Below are 14,963 nucleotides of genomic sequence, written 5' to 3'. Positions count from 1 at the left end.
GTTCACACTGTATGATATAATCATTTTTAAAACTGCATATAACTCTCAGAATATGTCACGTATCTAGACGTTCCACTGAAACTGAAATTGAAGTTAAAATAAAATTTTGAATTTAAAAAATGATGGGATTTTTTCTCATCGTTACGTTTTAGCATCCAAATGTAATCTCCATGATATTTTCAATGAATTTTTCCTGATGTAGATGCGAGAGAACTGTCCTTGGCGAAAATGTTCTTTTGAGTAAGCACCCATTCTTTCTTTGAATTTGTCGAGATGAGCGTTTCGGATGTCATGTGTCACTTGAAGAGACATTGGACATTCCATTTCTGTATATATTTTTATTTTTGCACAAGCTCAAGATAGTTTCTAATCCTGTGATTATGTAGAAAGCCATTAAACATGCAAACAAAGATATCACAAGCTTCTTTTTAGTCTGAGTTTTTGAGAAATTCCCAGTATTTTTCACATTCTTTATTGTATATAATCCGAAAAAACCACTCTTTTCAATCTTTGCCACATTAAACGTAGGGAACATGCTGTAAATGTTTTAATGCTGCTGATCTCTCATCTAGGGCTGAGACAAATTATTTAATGTGATCAATTTTTATGGAAAATGGTGACATTAGTAATTTTCGGAGATCAATCATGTGAAATAAGCAAAATGTTAGTATTTAAAAAAAAAAAACATTGCATGACACCATGCCAAATAAGGGTAGGCTATGACTGCAGTTATACTGGTGGATCTATATATCTGCAGTTTTTGGTCTGAAATCAGCTATTTTTGTTTGGCGTAACTTTCACTTTAGTTTTCACTTTAGTATGGGAAAGTAATTTGACCTTTTTGATGATTAATTGGCTGTGTGTGCCGCTTTAGTTTCAATGAAATATGGTCACCCTTGAGTATCCATGATTTGTCAGATCAATAGTTGACAACTCTGGGAAAAAACTTCCATTGACGCATAGTATTTTTGTGATATTTCCTTAGAACTCACATGATCCTGCTTTTTCAGGTATTTGGTCTCCAAAATACGTAACAAAATGCACTCTCCGGAGTTAAAAAGAAAAGTTTCAAACATAAAGATAGCCATTTTCTGCCCTTCATAGTCGTAAGTCACTGAGAAATGAGGCTGGTTACCCAGGAACAAAAATCATGTTGCATAGAAGTGGTGGACATCTTTTGTTTTTTGGTACATGGAACAGAAAATAAAATGTTTTCTTATATAGTGAATATATAATTTATCCCCATTGAATTAACGAAAATAAGCGGTTCTGATTTGAGATTCGTCTATGTTGGTCGTGGCGTGAAATGCCAGTAAGTGCTCCAGGATCCACAGAATTTTGTGGAACAGGTTTGAGCACGCCCCAGAATTAAATCACAAATGACATTTGCTGCATATAGCTCAGTCTGAGCATGTATCTAAAACACTTCCGACGCTTACGTATGTTGGAACTCAGTGATGAGACAGAAGACAAATATACGTTCAAACAAACTTGATGGGCTTTCTCTGGACCTAAAAAAGACCAGTATACTTCCCCACTCGTTCAACTTTCGACAAAAGAATCATCATTTCCATCAATATACAAGTAGTGTGGATATAATGATATAGAGTGGAGCTATACAGAGCAGCTGGAAAAAAAAAAAAAATAGACCACCAGTAAAGAGTCATCAAAAACTTTAAAAGACCTGGTTTTCTTCAGTGTAAAATGGACGATATTGCGTGGGTGAACGGGATGGACAATGACGTCCGTTGTAAAATTAGACATCGATCTAAAGAAATGGAGAAATTGATGAAAAAAATTGTGTTTTTTTTCTCCTCTTGTGACGTGCTCGTTTGAAGAGAGCCACGCCTGTGAAGCTACCCTATTAGAGGAAAGATTAAGGCAGACTATGTCAAGGTGAAGGTATCTTCGATCATTCAGATTGGAATATAACAGTCCTTATAAAAATAGCAAATCGTTTTCATATATTCCCTGTCGCTGATAAGCTCTTTTAAAGGACATTTGTCTCGTCTCAAAATGTCTCGGATTTTTTTCGGGTCGATTTTTTCCCCCCGTCTGAAAGCCATTTGTTACACTCAGATGATCGCACATTAATTAGTAGTTACTCGATGATCACTTTGGTCTAATTTTATTGTTATTCTCCATAAATTTATAGCTGCACACATAATTTATTGCATAGAACATGATCAGGTGTTCGTCTATCAAGCTTTCTTAACACGCAATCGCGTGCGGTTATACACGACGAACATAGGAGAACTGGGCTTTTTCTGAATAGCGTCGCGAAGACTTAAAAACATTCTAAACCAATGGTTCTTAACCAGAGGTCCAAAGACCCCTCGGGTAGTGGCATCGGAGTCGGGGGTGCTGTGGGTGCTTGAGCACCTACAGTAGTTTGTAGCATGGGCCAAAGCACCACAGAATTATTTCAGAAAAATCAAGATTTTCTACATAAAACTCAAGTCGGGCACCCACAGGTCTAAAACACTTCCGACGCCCCTGCCCTTCGGAGTCTTTGGAGAGGTTTCAGGGGGCTCCTAGAGCTTGGATGAGAAAACGATCAACTCATTTTGTTTTGTAGCATTATATAGTCAATAATATTCTGTAAAGCTGTCCGGGGAATTCATGTCATTTGCAGAAGTCCTTGGCTTTCGTTTTATTAGCAGGAAAGGGGGTCCGTAGAACACAAAAGATTAAATCTCTCAGGATCATTGATGAGTATCTCGCTGCCTTGAAAGCCTCTTATTTTATCATTGACAAGCTCAGATAGTTTGTAAAGTGGATTTGTCAGTGGAACATTTTTCCGTTAGTCCACATTTTTAAATCCACACTTTACCCCTCACTTGGCACCTGCTGAAAATTCCAAGAAAGACTACTTCATTTAAAAAGATATATTTCATAGGACTGCTTAGTGAATTTGTACGGAAAGGGTTAAAAACTCCTGTTCTAAAGCACTAAGCATTTTAATCCAGGGAGTTTACGATCTCATTGTGGGTCCTTGGATTATTTCAGAGAGTCCGTGAGCTTTGATGTAAAAATAAATCATTATATTCACATGATTAAGATTAAGAAAAGCTGCCCGTGGAGCATAAAAGGTTAAGAACCCTCTGTTCTAATACCAGAAAGATTTCAGATAACATAAAAATGGCAACAGGTAAGTTGAAAATATTTTTATATATATTTATGTATTTAATTTTAGTCAGCACAATTTCAGTATATCGATACAAAAACATGTTGTGGTATAACAAAGATAATGTAGTCCCAAGAGACATAATATTTTTAAGCATGCGCAAGTCAATAATTTTCAAGTAAAAACATTCGTTTCTCCGCCTTTGTAAACCTCTGACTACAGGAAATCTGTGTTCTAATCCCGGTTGAGATATAAGTTCGTGAAGCCATTTAAAATCAACTTAAAACTTTAGATCAAATCTAATTTATTCTTGGGAGCACACGATAACCATAGCTTGACTAAATGAACCACAACTATTAAACTACTTATTCATTACGCATATCTTCATTAGGTCAGAATGTAAGAAAGTTGGAGCTCCGAAAAGAAACACCAAATCTGCTGCCAAATATCACTGGAAGTGTGACGTAGAAAATTATGGAAATTATAGCTATACGTGCACTTTTTGGTAGACATTACACAACGAGAGGATGAAGAAAGCCTGAGAATTAAAACATTGATATTTTTTGACGTGAATATATATAAACGTCTTTTAGAACCGTATTCACCGACAGGGTTTAAACCATAGGTTCCCAACATTTTTTTTTCCCATCACCCCCAACGCAATCTAACCCATAGGATCCTATGTTATACCCGTAGCTTCTACCGCCGCCCTGGAACATTCCATCGCCCCCCCCAGGGGGCGTTAACTCCCACGTTGGGAATCACTGGTTTAAACTGCAGTCACATTTTTTTGGATAAGAGATCAACATAGATTGGCTAAAAACCTGAATTTAACCAATCCGTGTCGATCTCTCATCAAAAAATTGTGACTATATTTTAAACCATGTCGGCGAATACCGCCCTTAAATCGCCTGACGATACATTTGCAAAAAGTTGCGTGACGAAATTCTTTAAACGCTCATATCTCAGGATGATAATAACGCAAGTCAAAAGCAATGGTATCGTCAGATGCACATGGCAAAAGTGCATTTAATAGCTATTCCAAAGACAAAGTACCTAACACGTGATTCAAGGTACAAAAAACGTATTCAGGTCAGAACCTGCGGTCGTGTCTATTACACAGCCTACCCGAATCTTTTCCAATTCAAAACTAATGAAAAGAGGTGCTCATGAAGAAAAATTTTACTTGTTACTACTTCATGCAGGGTCCATAGCTAACAGCACGCACCGCAAATTACTTGCGAACCGTTGATCGTAGAGGCATTCTTCCAATTAGAAAAAAAACATCCGAATAACGTGTGGACCACAGATAAGTCATTCATATTAAAGGGGTTGTATAGTTATTAAAATAAAAGTAATTGACTTTTTTATGCGGACACCCTGTCTTCATAAAGTAAGTGGTTGCACTCTCTGTCCCGAGGCCAACAAAATCACTCCACGTTTCTAAATGAAATATTCGCTGAGACATTTGAATTCAAAAATCTGAGAGAAGTTGGGGAAGAACAACATAAGCGACAGAAAGAAGCGTTGCCATTTAATCATTTGTGTCGCATCGCGGTCATTTTCTGCGCACTAGGGCTAATCAGACCAGGACCTACAATTTATTGCCGATTCCGAACGACAGCCTTTTTTATACTCACCTAGAGGTTGGTGCGCTAACCCCCTCCATGTGGGACTCCCTACGGTAGCAATCTTTTTCTGTGGTCATATCGCCGTTTCTGTTGTACCCCTGTGTAAGGAAAGTTTCAGACAGGGACGAACCGGGTATCGAACTCACGACATCTCTAAACATCCTTTGGTACTTAAGGCGAGTATCTTATCGACCTGGGCTGCCGCGCCCAAGAAGCGTTATCCGTTAGTAAGTTGTTATGAAGCTGTTCTTTCCTAATCTTTCTCGATTTTTGAATCCAAATATCTCAGCAAATATTGCACTTAAAAAAGTAGAATTTTTTTCTGGCCTGAGAAGAGACAGCGCAATAACTTTCTAGCTGGGATTTTTAGGTGTCAGGGTGTCTATATAAAAAGTTTATTTTTTATTTAAATAACTATATATATATACAACCCCTTTCAAAATGAATGACTTATCTGAGGTCCACATTATTCGGATGTTTTTTCTAATCGGAAGATCTCGAGTATCAACAGTTTGCCAGTAATTTGTGGTGCGTGCTGTTAGCTATGCACCCTGTATACACCATGTCATATTAAATCCCGAGTGTCGGCAATTACTGTACAACAGCGGTTCTCAACTGGGGCTCCGCGGCTGCTCGAGTAAGAATAAAATAAATCAGCAAATCATGGTTCCATGGTCTCCACTTATTGGTTGCATTTTTCAAGTTCCATGAAAGAGCTTTTACAAAACTTTTACAATGTATACCCGGCCTTATTTATTGTCAGATAACTCAATCCACAAAACAGCACTATTGAGTAAGCCATCATTGCTTCCGAAACTATTTTTATTAATAAATAGTTGGGGGGAACATATAAAAATTCAATCTATACTATAGATAATCTTTATGACTGTTTTCGACGTGACATTCTACAAACCAACAGTTCCTCACGTAATACAGTATCACTAATCCAATTTAATATACGTCAACTTTATCTGTATAACGTTTTACTATTCATGAGTAAGAATCCTGATTGGTATTCCAGAGTGAATATACAAAGAAGAGCACTATGAGATCAAACTGTCTATATCATATACCATTACCTAAAAAAACAATTTTCAAAAAATCAATGTTTTCTTGCTCCATGAATATGAAGAGAATTTGATGATATTATTGGACAGCAGCAATAATTGTATATGTTTAAAAAGGCTATAAAGGAGCGTATACTGGAAATAACAGATATTGAGCGGTTCGTCTCATTCGATGGTTAATGAAATTGTAAATTTTAAGTAGTAAAATTTGTTTATATGTTTGTTGTGACTTGCATGCAGCAATTGTAGTAAAATATACCTTTGTATGTTGCCCAGAAATTTTATATGTAATTTATTAATACGACCCATGGAAGGTTATTTATATCCCTTTGGGTCGAAAAGTGTTCGTTTATAATTTTTTTTCTTTTTGTCTGTTGTGTTCATTGTGCTGTTTGTTCAATAAATAAATAAAAAATTCATTTCAGAGGCACATTCTTGGTTCTCCAGAATTCTTCTTTTGCCTTTATTTGACTAAATTGCACACTTGATCTTGTGTTGTAATACATTATTTCTGATATTGCGGTTTCAGGTCTTGTCCATTCCCTCAAGTTTTGTTATCAATTTCGTCGTCAGACTATGGCTCAAAGCGTGATGTCACGCATGTGAATTTTTACTATTGGAAATCTTTTAAAAATGTGTTGTTCGACTAAAGCTCAAGATGCCTGTGGGTGCACCCTCACTTCAGCCACCCCTACTACGAGGCTTCGCCATAGAAATTATAAACCAAAAGAGCTCCGTGATTCAAAAAAGGTTGAGAACCGTTTCTGTATATACAACCAGAGAAAATTATGTAGAAATCAAGTTCTTGATTAACAACTTATGAAATGAAGACAAGCATGCCTACTGTGCGCCCGAGTAACACAATGATAAGATGCTCGTCTTCCACTATGAAGGTTATCGTCAAGGTCCGTGGGTTCGAATCTGGCCAAAAGAACATCAGTAAAAGTTCTTTACCTATCGATCCTGAGACGATCACCGATAGATGGCGCCTTCATTTCCCACCCAACTCCACTAGCTGGAAATAACCATATGGCGATATATGACTGGAGTTGGTGTGTGGTGAAGTAGCATACCCCTACTGTAAATAGAGGGATGGTAAAAAATATCAAACACGCAATAACTATCTTTCTTGGAATACGTGACATATAATCTATATATATGAAATTGATTTTCTGTCTGTCTATATCTTCACTACACGAATCTGCAATTTTAGATCGATTATCGCCAAATTTTGCATATATACCAAACGGGACCCGACGTGAACGATAGGCTACTTTAAAAGTTCGTCAGAGCAGGGCAAATGACCAAAATGGGTGCAAAACTGTCAGGCAACAATGGTTCCTGGGCCTGAACAATCACTTTCGGAATGCTTACTTTGGGAGGGGGGTTACCGTGGTTATCAAGCAACGTTTCAGACATGCATATGCCTTTACAATGGCTTGCCACTTCTTTAATGCTGCCAGTATTATGTATGATAGTTTATTCCTTTATAATGGTTTGTCACTTTTCAATCCTCTCAGCAATTGAAGAAAACCCGGGCAGCACCGGGTATTAGAGCTAGTGGGAAATAAATGTGTATGTATACTTTGGATGAATACCTTTTTTTTTAAATCTACTTTTTTTCCAATAATCGATATTTTTCAGCAAAAAAAAAAAGTTGAGTTACGAAATGAGTGAAGAATTGTGCGTCGTAGCTATGCATATCCACGGGACAACAACATTCTACGTAAATGCAATATCCAATCACCGAAGGTCGTCAAATAGCTATAGCCAATGGTTTTATGGGTCGATAAATGCCGGACAAGTTAGCAACCGCACCCCTATTAAAGAAAAACACTTTGTCATCCAAAAAAAAGAACCTTTTCTATGAGAAGCTGTCGTTTAGATAGAATCGTGAAACGGATATTGCTAATTAAAATAACGCAGCTGTTCGTTGAGAAAACGATGATAACATAGAATTGAAAATGCTGTTTCTTGAACGATTGTATCTATGAGTCTTTTCATTGTTTTGAAGGTCGGATATTTTCGATTGTATTCGTAATCATTAGATCTTGGATTATATGCATTAAGAAAGTCGAAAAATATGCTCTAAAAATATGCAAATATGCATTTAAAAATATCAAAATATGTATAAAATCTCTGAATCTGCTCTAAAAAATCCTGATAAAGTTAAAAATTTCCAAATATGCACCAAAAGTTAGAAGAAAAAAAAACATTTAATAAATCTCCACACGCACACACACACAAAAAGGCAGATATGTGTTTTTAAAATGCATACTTTCTATTTCTTAGCACATATTCATTTGCAAAAAGATATCCCCACCTGTGTATATACTGCATATGCAAATAACTTCTACATATTTTTTCAGGTATTTTCAATTTCTAGTTTGTTGTAGCTGCTCAGTAATGAAATAGCAGAGACAAAAGAATTTCGACACCATTTGCTAAAAAAAAAAATTGAACACTTTTTGACATACCTCTAGAAATAGCGTTAAAATAAAACGGTTGATGTTTGGAAAATACAGTATTACAAACATCTCTATTAATTCATTAAATCCCATTGAAAAAAAAGTAAAAAAAAACCAATTTTACGAAATTACTATGAGCAAAATATATTTGAAAAAATTATGAAAAAAAGTGATTGAGCTTAAATAAACCTTCAAAAATATGCACTTGTTCTGAAATGAATTTTTTTTTTGATTTTATGCATTTATATGCATTGATGCTTAAGGGCAAAATATGCAAATGCATAAGCACATATGTATTTGCATATAATCCACGCTATAATAATCATATTTGTTTTTAACACTGTTCAGTGTGAGTGAAACTCGATACATGATTTCGCAAAAATTTTTTCTTTTACCTAAAACAGAAAGATCTCTGTGGGAAAGGGTACTTTGTACTGGAACTATAAAAATCTACATGTACATATGCGTTATTTAACTGTTTTTCAAAAGAAAAGCTTCACTCCCATTATAAAAAGACCCTTGGCTTTTCCATAAAAATAATGACGAAACTTTCTTTCTCGGCCATCGGGACGTATTTTTGTTAAAATTACTGCAAAAATACCACGCATAACATTCAATCTTTTCACCCTCTTGCGAAAAAGTATCTGAATAAATACACTGTTTTATGAGCCGGTATCTATGGAGAAACTAAAAAAAAACTGTTATGACTGTAATTTCAGCATTGGTCATACATCGATATGCGATATCTTTCGAACCCGTTATTTGAATTTTTATCATTTTGTCTCCATAAATGTCCATTCCCTAAAGAATAAAGGATCGATCGAAAGAGCAAATTTTGTATCTGGAAGAATGCCATGATAAGTATAACATCTCTAGAACGTGAATGTGTAGTTTTCACGTACGAAAAGTATTATTCAAAACTATGCATGTTTCGTGAGGAGAATCATCTATGGGATATTATTTTATGGTGAGAACATTCTAAAAATGAAATTCAGTTCGATGATGTTCAAGGTGTAAACACCATTTCCCATGAAACGTGTTCAAACTAAAATCTTATTATTGGGTCGTGAGGTACTGACATTGAGGTTGATACTGTGGTATGTACATTGTGCGAAATAATCTAACTCGTCTTTGCGACTCGTGCCTGCAAGTACCGTGAAAGATTATTTGACAGGGATCATTGAAAGGAGCATTTTATAGTCACTGAAGAGCTTAGTATCATCGCTTCGAACATAAAAGAAAAATATTGTTTTAAGCATGGAAAATTTGGGAAGCGCTACCACGGTTTCACAAATAGGAAGTTCAGGTAATATGGAATATAATGGGTTTTCAGGTATGGCCCCCAAGTAGAACAGTGATAAACAACTTCAAAATGCCCCAGTGATGCTAGAGTCAATGCCATTAGGTTGTTATCTTATTCACTTCTGCTATAGGGGAATATTTGCTTTTACACTTCCATAAACTTACTCAGACAAGTTTCCAAAAGTGTTTATTAATTATTGGAAATGTGCCCAATAATTTGAAACTAAGCACGATGTACATCGCTAGTGCTATATTTTGTTGTGCTGTGTTAATTTTTAGCTAGCAGTTCTCTCCGGTTACATGGAACGCTATTTTTTTATAGATGGTGTGTATAATATGGAATCCTATAAATATTTTCTGAGTAAGGCTAGAATATCTCTTCAAGATGGAAAGTTTAGTAAAAATGAGTTTTTTTTCTTAGGCCGGGATTACACTGTAAAAGTTTTACAAACGTGCTTTTATAAAACTTGAAAAATACAACCAATAAACAGATCGGTTGCATTTGGTCGAATGTAATCAACCAGCTTATTGGTTTTTTTTTAAAGTTATATACAAGCACTTTTACAAAACTTTTATAGTGTAATCTCCCGGCCTTAGACATAATATTTATTGTTTAATGTGATACTCGTGCCAATGCAGAGACCAGAATCCAAATTTTATAGAAATGCAAGTTTCAGGTATTTCTCTAACACGTTCTAAATTGGAATAATCGAAAAAATGAAAATAGTATTCCATATTATACCCGAACTTCCTTATACTGTGATGAAAACAAAAACATGTGCTCTCTTTAAAATTATTTTCTGTCTGATTGATGAGGCGTAAATTACGTTTCTGGAGTTCCAAGAAGGTTAATGTATTTATGAAACTTTAAACAAGCCGTTATCACCTCTTAATTTCAAATACTGTATTGCACTGAGCAAGAGGAAGACGCTGAACGATAATGTTATAGTGCTGACTTTGCAGACTTAGCTTTGAATAATTGAAACTATATTCATGATACTAAATACAGTCGACCTCCGGTTTACAAACCGAGTTAACGAGAGTCAACCGAGTTGTAAATGGACGAGAAACGAATTAAGAATCAATTTAAAATGGATTAATTCGTTCCTGGGATCGCGAAAATTTCGAGTGTGAATTTTTAAAACGGTGCTTCACGCTCAAGTGCATAACGTAAAACCAATTGAAATCAAACACTGAAAACGGTTTTCCCTAGAAAGAGAGACAATCAAAGACTATCCCAACCTCATCAGGTACCGAGCTCATATCTCATCCCAGGGAAAAGCCGGGTCATGTCTAGTGTTATTAATATCATCCATAATCTCAGTGTCAAAATCTCCGAAATTTTTTATTTTTTTCTGCAAAGCAATCTGGCCACAATGTCTTCCAAACCGAATTCATGGTTCTGTAAGTCACTTACTGCCAAGCTTTATCAATAAGAACTATTAGCAACGTAGTATATTAAATGACGTTTCCAGAAAGCAGCTAGTGTTAATTCTGTGCCAAAGATAATTGCAAAACATCTCTGAAACATTTAATTGATGCAAACCTTTTTAACGTTTAAAATGAGAGACCTGCTGATCCATGGGCGGGATAAGAGGAGTCGTATTTTCAGGAAAAAGAGCTTTAAATAAATTTCCATGTGGCCATGGACTTCTCAATTTGTTGGAATCCTTATTGTTTCTTCGGATTTAGTTTAATTCTTCCGGCTTGCATATACGTAAACCAAATAACTTTTTGTTGTTCGTAAACCGAAGCATGGTATTTTATAAGACAAAGCGTCTTATACAATACTATCAACTTATAATATATAAATACTTGGTAATTATAACTCTCATAATTACCAAATATTTATTGTAAAAGCTTGAAAAATAAAAGTATATCTTTGTTCCCTAACCCCCCTCAGAAATATCTAAACTACTTCTATTTGATGGTATCAATGGAACAAAAGAAGCATTTGAGTTAAAATTTTACATAAAAGGAATTCATCAAATAGCAATTCATTTTCAAATTATATATATATATATGTCTTATTATAACTGTAAAAGAAAAATCCGTACGTTTCATCTTTGCATGTTGGTCTTCAGACTTCCCCAAAGAATCGATTCAACATTGGTTTTTCGGCTAAGTGCCTTTAGCTCGTATGAAGAAGACAGCGCATCATCCAATAAGAAAAAAGTTCATCATAAAGTTATTATGGTACAAATATGTGTTGTTAGTCTTTTGAAAAGATGGCTTTCAAACTAAAAGGACAGTATTTACGGATCTGTCTTTATAGGAGTGCCTCGAGGCATGATTGATGGCGGTCGTCGTATTATGTTCAAGCTGCACGATTAGGTATGGCACTCAGACAAACGAAGAAACGGCGTATGGGAAAAGGAATTTTAAATCACTCAATCGAGATGATAAAAGTGTCACAATATAGCTCACTCAAAAAAGAAAAAAAAAAAGTGGTCGAGAAGATTCGAACGTTGATCATATTAGTTATTATACACGCGGTAATCTAAAAGTCACGCAACTCGTTATGAAGTACATTTATTTTATTTTTTGAATGCTACAGAAGAAATGAACCGAAAAACTATAGTTGTTCTAATAAAACAACATTCGTGGATTTTTTACAAGTAAAAAAACATTCGTGTCAAAATATCATATCGCAACACGTGTTCAAAATGTGAAGCTCTTTCATGAATACAAGTGCGAATTCTTTCCACCAGGTTTATGGCCACTTTTCTTAGGGTTGGAGTACCTTCAATTGTTTTGACACTAAATGCTGTTTTTGAATTAGAACACCAGAATTTTTTCGGTGCACTTGAATTCTGGTGTTTTGACTGCTCCCCTTAGCCTCCTGATGAAACCAGGCTTCATCAGTAAAGAACACATAACCAAGTTTCTCAATACAGGCATCCCTCGCTTTACGCCCAGTTTCCCAAACTTTTATTGTTTCATCACCCTCTTCTTCAGAGAAATGTTTTCTCTCATCGCCCCCCCCCCCCCACAAATCAATCCAACCCATAGGATCCTATACTAAAGCAAAAGCCACTACTGCCCCCTTGGAAACTTCCAACGCTTCCCGGGGGATATTGCCCACTTTGGGAAACACTGCTTTACGCTATTAATTGGTTCCTCAAAATCGCAAAATAGTCGCGTAAGACGAAATCGCGTCAAGTGACTTGAATTTAACATGGGAAAGATGGTGGGGGGGGGGGGGGGAAGTTCTTCAGAAGGATTTTAAAAAAATTGAACCCAATAGCAAGGAATCCTTTTTCTAATGAATTAATTATTCAAATTTCTATCAATAAATCGCGTAAATTTAGGCAATATGAAGGAATTAAATGAATACTTTTTCTGACTTTACTACTTCCGATTGATTCTACTGAGTGTGGGTGTTTTCTTTCCTGAATAGCCTGGTATGATAGGCTGATAACTTTTGACAAGCAGCATTTTTCGTCTCCTTATAAAAACTCTAGTAGCCAGAGAATTCCACATATTTCTCTTAAGTATAACAATTCTGGTTTCATTGGAACCGCTTTTTTCGATTAAAATTCTCATGTGTTGTCAAACTGTTATTAAACATTGTTTAACAGAGAGAGATCTGGGGAGTTGTATCTGAGAATTTCCCTCATAATTTGTTTAAGCAGCATCAGTTCGCGGTAGCCCAGGTCGATAAGATACTCACCTAAAGTACCAAAGGATGTTTAAGAAGTGTCGCGAGTGCGATACCCGGTTTGTCCTTCTCAGAAAACTTTCCTGGCACAGGGGTGCAACAGAAACGGCGACATGACCACGGAAAAATTTGCTGCCGCAGGGAGTTCCCCCATCGAGGGGTTAGCTCACCAGCCTCTCGATGAGTATAAAAACAAGCCTGCCGTTCGGAATAGGCAATAAATTGTAAGTCCCGGTCTAATTAGCCCTCGTGTGCAGAAAATGACCGTGGTGCGACAAAAATAAGCAAATACATCATCAAATCCAACGTATTTACGTTGTGAAAAGGATTTAACTATGTTATATATACAGGGTGTATAGCAAACAGGGGGTTTGGCATTTTATTGGCGAACCATTGATTCTAGACGTACACTTCCAATTAGAAAAAGTATCCAAATAACGTGTAGTACTCAGATATGCCATCCGTGTTGCAAAGGGCTGTATAGTTGTTAAAAAGAAGAAAAAAATTAACTTTTTATACACTCCTCTTGTGCCCTAAAACCCAATTAGAAAGTTATTGCCCTGCCTTTCCTGATGCCAACAAAAAAAATTACATGTTTCTAAGTGCAATATTCACTGAGATATTCGAATTCAAAAAACGGAGTAAATTTGGGGGGAAAAAAACAGCGTAAAATGCGGGTAAAATGGTTTTTCCGCATTTCGAACTGTTTTTTCCAAAATTTCCTCCGTTCTTCGAATTTGAATATCTCAGTGAATATGTGTAATTAGAAACATGGAATGCCCTTAGAAACAGAGAATTTTTTTTGTTGGCATCAGGAAAGACAGGGCAACAACATTTTAATTAGGTTTGGGGCACACGGGGACTGTATAAAAAGTTAATTTTTTTATTTCAATAACTACACAACCCCTTTTCAACATGGATGACATATCGGAGTACTACACGTTATTTGGAAACTTTTTCTAATTGGAAGTGTACGTCTATATTATCAACGGTTTGCCAGTAAAATGCCATACTCGCTGTTTGCTATGCACCCTGTATATATCTACAATTTGCAGGTTCATTTCCAGGATTGAAGTTAAATTCCAAGCCGGATTTTGCAGGTTGAAATTCCTAAAATCAAATTTTAAAAATCGTGTTATAGTGAAACTGCGTAAAACTTGAATGTTTAATTTGTATGATCGAGACTTTCATTACGTGAGAGCACCAACACGATAAACGTTACACTTAAATTTTTCAGGGCCCTGTGAGAAGTCCCGTATGACAAATTCATCTGTGTGACGTGCAGTTTTCTTACACTTTTTGAAGGTGAATTCAAAATTTTGTTCTTCTCTTCGTGAATTTCATGCTGGCCTAGTAGAGATGAATGCCCACTTTTTCGGTCTCCAACATTTCCAGTTTCTCAAATACGATATACTAATCAAAAAAAAAAATTGTGTTGTTGGGCAAAAACGTTAGAAAATTCATTATTTAACGACTCAATAACGTCTTCAAATGAACTAGTTGAAAAATACTGCTCAATCATAAAAATTGTTTGCTCCTGGGGAAAAACAGCACAACGAACGTCGTATTCAGAGTATCAGTGTATGAAAATTAACAAGAAATGCCCTTTTATTTTGACCAGTATAATTCTACCATTTATCGAAAAAAAAACGGTATTTACAGTCTGTAGAATTTGAAAAATTAAATGTTTCATAACGGGTCACGCGA

The 14,963-nt window shown here is 35.8% G+C and overlaps 1 protein-coding gene across 2 annotated transcripts in view; it reads right to left on the bottom strand.

Moving 5' to 3' along the window:
- Positions 1–14,963, bottom strand: part of LOC149065591 (sulfotransferase 1B1-like) — a 49,928-nt gene that overhangs the window by 18,699 nt on the left and 16,266 nt on the right. Inside the window, exon 2 of one of the 2 annotated variants that reach the window (XM_089253764.1) lies at positions 8,149–8,269. The exons of the other annotated variant lie outside the window; for it this stretch is intronic. The gene's annotated coding sequence lies outside the window, so the exon portion shown is untranslated. The remainder of the gene's footprint in view (positions 1–8,148; positions 8,270–14,963) is intronic. 2 annotated transcript variants of the gene reach the window in all.

Source organism: Pholcus phalangioides, unplaced genomic scaffold, assembly GCF_987345545.1.
Source record: "Pholcus phalangioides strain wild (caught in Gottingen) unplaced genomic scaffold, Ppha-v1.0 ptg000039l_1, whole genome shotgun sequence".
Taxonomy (NCBI): domain Eukaryota; kingdom Metazoa; phylum Arthropoda; class Arachnida; order Araneae; family Pholcidae; genus Pholcus; species Pholcus phalangioides.
The sequence above is the reverse complement of the archived record's forward strand: the minus strand, read 5'-3'. Positions and strand labels throughout refer to the sequence as shown.